This window comes from Stegastes partitus, unplaced genomic scaffold (assembly GCF_000690725.1).
Source record: "Stegastes partitus isolate 25-593 unplaced genomic scaffold, Stegastes_partitus-1.0.2 Scaffold1338, whole genome shotgun sequence".
In the NCBI taxonomy this organism is placed as follows: Eukaryota; Metazoa; Chordata; class Actinopteri; family Pomacentridae; genus Stegastes; species Stegastes partitus.
The window spans coordinates 58,131-62,302 of NW_007579069.1; the positions used below are offsets into that span (position 1 = coordinate 58,131).

Here is a 4,172-nt window from a genome sequence, read left to right on the forward strand (position 1 = left end):
GAGAAGGATAGGAAGCAAGAGGAGAGTGGGCACAGAGTCGTGAGGAAAGAAATGAGAGCTGGTGTGGGGGAGGAGAGGAGAGGAGAGGAGAGGAGAGGAGAGGAGGGATCTCGTACTGAGCAGCACTCTGTCAGCTCACTGAGATAAATGCATCTTTTCCAGTCGTCCATCACTCCCCTCCATTATCAGGCATGTTATAGTAACTCTATAATCCACAAACAGAACAGGGTTCACGCCGTCTGAGCTCAATTACTTCAGCCTGAAAAGCCTCTGCAGTGCAGCTGTACAGACCAGAGCAGCAGCATGCAGAGCACTGCAGCCAAGAGGCAGACAAAAGAGGCAACTCAAAGTGCAGGTATACGTCTCTGTGCTCAGCTCACCTCGTCAGATACAGAGAGAACACATCACCCCTAAAGACATAGGGTCATTTTAATTTTTATTTGATTTTCTCATAGTAAATACTACTTGGGTTTGTTTGGGATGTTTGAAAAGGAACATTTTTAATCCCTTGAACTCTGCCCCAAGTTCATCTCTGCCTGGAAAATATCTATCAATGGAAAAGCCAGTTAGCTATACATCTAGCAAACACTGCAGAGCTCAGCTGTGGAGTAAAAATCGTCACATTGCACTTAGAGCCAGGCAAGAATATCAGCTCATGTCATCTGACTGCAGACATGTCAGCACTGGTGTGTCTGTCAGTCAGTAGGAGACAAGAAAAACCCAAAGCTGGATGGATTAATTCTAAACAATGTCATCATTACAGTCTGTCCACGTTGAATTTTCAAACTCAGTACAGTTTTAATGATCCAGTGATGCATTCTATCTTGTTACCTGTGCAAAAATAAAACACTGAAGTCCCGCTCTATCGTGCAGGAATCCCACAGAGCGGCGTGGACTTCCTCATTATCGTTAGAAATAAAAACAATGACTGCTGTAACGGTGAAAAACAAATCTAAAATGGCAAAAACACGCATGATAAGAGCCAACTGATGTGGATCAAGACAGTAGTTAAACCCTTTCACATGTGACCCCCTGGAGTGGGTTGTAGATTGAATCCTAAATGGGTAAAATTTGGCAGCATTTCAACACAGTGACCTGAAATCAACCGTTTACAGCTTTGTTTGCGACGGCACTCCAGATTGTGGTTCAGGTGCATCCTGTTGTCTTTAATTATCCTTGAGACAACATCTTTGCAGAAAATCGATCTGAATGAAGGTAGTTTAGGAACACACCTGTGTATGTAGTGACTCACAATTCACATTACACGTCAGAATTAAAACAAAGCTGCAAAGTCCACAGAACTCTCAACAGACTTTTGAGGGAAGAATTCTAGCAAGTGCAAGGGTAGCAATGCATCTCATGCTTTAAGCGCTCTCGGGAGTCCACTTACCTCAAAATAGAATCAGTTCGGGGCCACTAAAATTCGTCCTGGTGTTGGCCGTCCAGCAGAACAGCCAGAAGATCCACCATCTTAGTAATACTCCATCAGGGCTTCATGGTAGAGCAGCTAGAGAAGGCCACCCTTGAGTAAAAGTAATGACAGTTTACTTGCTGTTGGAGCCAAACAGCATTTAAAGCATGAAGAAGAATAATTACCACCTCGCCGTCGAAGTTGCAGTTTACATCCCTGTCGGTCCAGACGTCATTACCATTAACACTCTGGTGAAATTTTTACCTTAATTAGTTGTGAATTCTTGACTTACGGACAAAAACATGTTTTGTGACAATGACCTTCGACCACCAAAAGTTGATCCTTTCATGCTGGAGTCCAGGTAAACATTTAAGCCAAAATTGAAGAACATCTCTCTAGNCTGAATACTTGAAGGACTTATTCTGGGGACACGTGGGACTGGAGTTGTTTTGTTGAAACGGAGCACAATGGGACCTTCAGATGAGCCTCCAGGAACACTTTGTATGAGGTTTGTGCATCCAGGCCTCTAACTGTTGGCAGTACAGTTGCATTGTGGTTCATATAAGCACAGGCTTTGACAAGGAGCAAGAAGGTTTTGACTTGTGATTGAGAGAATTCACCTTTTAATGACATGGATTCTGATGGATTGTGGAGATTAATGTAAAAGCCTACAAAGGCACTAAAAGTAAACTTTCAATTGAACGCAATGACAACAAAAGCAAAGCACACAAGACTGAACACAGACAGTGACATGTCTCTTTCTCGTCAATAATTCACTGCCTGTCTAGCTGTGATTTGCAGACTTATTGCACTGATACAGTACCAAACATCCACAGGCCCGCTCGGATCGATGCACACACACACATACAGTAATAACAAAGAATGAGTAATGTCTGATGCCTGCGCACTATGTGGGTCATGTGATCTGTGTGAGCACCTTGGACGAGAGCAGGAACTGAACCGTCAAGGAAACGCACACAATCCTGCATATCTGGACATGACAACACGTTAAACGCATGCAGATGATAGAGTTGGCTGCACTCAGGCTGAGGATGCTTGATGCTTTTGCACTGACACTCTGGGAAATCTGATAGGCAGCAAAGGGTTATCCATTACAGTGTAGGTCCACACACACACACACACACACACATAATGCGCTTTGTGAAGCTGCATGCAGATGTGTGCACTTAAATGCAGAAAGAAAGTCCTCTACAACACGCACGCAGCATTACCTCAGCCCTGTCTGCAGACGCCGTTGTGATTCAGCCTGCTGGAGCTCCATGGCAGCAGAGGAGGAGAGGAGCAGAGGAGGGAGAGTGAAGGATGGTGGTGACAGCGGCGAGATGAGAGGCAGCCCTCCCTGACTCAGTTGCTTTCCCATCTGCGTACACTCATACACTGACACACAAACACACACACACACACTCTAGGCTCTCTGCAGGATACAGCAACCTCCAGTAGCAGCGTTCACTAGCTGGCAGCGGCTGGCAAGGCTGGCTGACGCAGGCAGTCACGGTGTCGCCACTCCGAGGAGTAGAGAGTCAGAAAGGAGGAGGGAGGGAGGAACAGGAGATGGAGAGAAGGAGGGAGGAGGAGACGAGGGAGAAGGCGAGGAAAGGAGCAGAGGGTGTAGAGGGAGAAGGATAGGAAGCAAGAGGAGAGTGGGCACAGAGTCGTGAGGAAAGAAATGAGAGCTGGTGTGGGGGAGGAGAGGAGAGGAGAGGAGAGGAGAGGAGAGGAGGGATCTCGTACTGAGCAGCACTCTGTCAGCTCACTGAGATAAATGCATCTTTTCCAGTCGTCCATCACTCCCCTCCATTATCAGGCATGTTATAGTAACTCTATAATCCACAAACAGAACAGGGTTCACGCCGTCTGAGCTCAATTACTTCAGCCTGAAAAGCCTCTGCAGTGCAGCTGTACAGACCAGAGCAGCAGCATGCAGAGCACTGCAGCCAAGAGGCAGACAAAAGAGGCAACTCAAAGTGCAGGTATACGTCTCTGTGCTCAGCTCACCTCGTCAGATACAGAGAGAACACATCACCCCTAAAGACATAGGGTCATTTTAATTTTTATTTGATTTTCTCATAGTAAATACTACTTGGGTTTGTTTGGGATGTTTGAAAAGGAACATTTTTAATCCCTTGAACTCTGCCCCAAGTTCATCTCTGCCTGGAAAATATCTATCAATGGAAAAGCCAGTTAGCTATACATCTAGCAAACACTGCAGAGCTCAGCTGTGGAGTAAAAATCGTCACATTGCACTTAGAGCCAGGCAAGAATATCAGCTCATGTCATCTGACTGCAGACATGTCAGCACTGGTGTGTCTGTCAGTCAGTAGGAGACAAGAAAAACCCAAAGCTGGATGGATTAATTCTAAACAATGTCATCATTACAGTCTGTCCACGTTGAATTTTCAAACTCAGTACAGTTTTAATGATCCAGTGATGCATTCTATCTTGTTACCTGTGCAAAAATAAAACACTGAAGTCCCGCTCTATCGTGCAGGAATCCCACAGAGCGGCGTGGACTTCCTCATTATCGTTAGAAATAAAAACAATGACTGCTGTAACGGTGAAAAACAAATCTAAAATGGCAAAAACACGCATGATAAGAGCCAACTGATGTGGATCAAGACAGTAGTTAAACCCTTTCACATGTGACCCCCTGGAGTGGGTTGTAGATTGAATCCTAAATGGGTAAAATTTGGCAGCATTTCAACACAGTGACCTGAAATCAACCGTTTACAGCTTTGTTTGC

At 45.3% G+C, this 4,172-nt stretch overlaps 1 protein-coding gene across 1 annotated transcript in view; it reads right to left on the minus strand.

Annotated features, from left to right (window-relative positions):
• tmem25 (transmembrane protein 25) overlaps positions 1 to 2,775 on the minus strand; it is a 17,033-nt gene extending 14,258 nt beyond the window's left edge. Inside the window, exon 1 of the mRNA XM_008298674.1 lies at positions 2,644 to 2,775. The gene's annotated coding sequence lies outside the window, so the exon portion shown is untranslated. The remainder of the gene's footprint in view (positions 1 to 2,643) is intronic.
• Between the last annotated feature and the right edge of the window lie 1,397 nt (positions 2,776 to 4,172).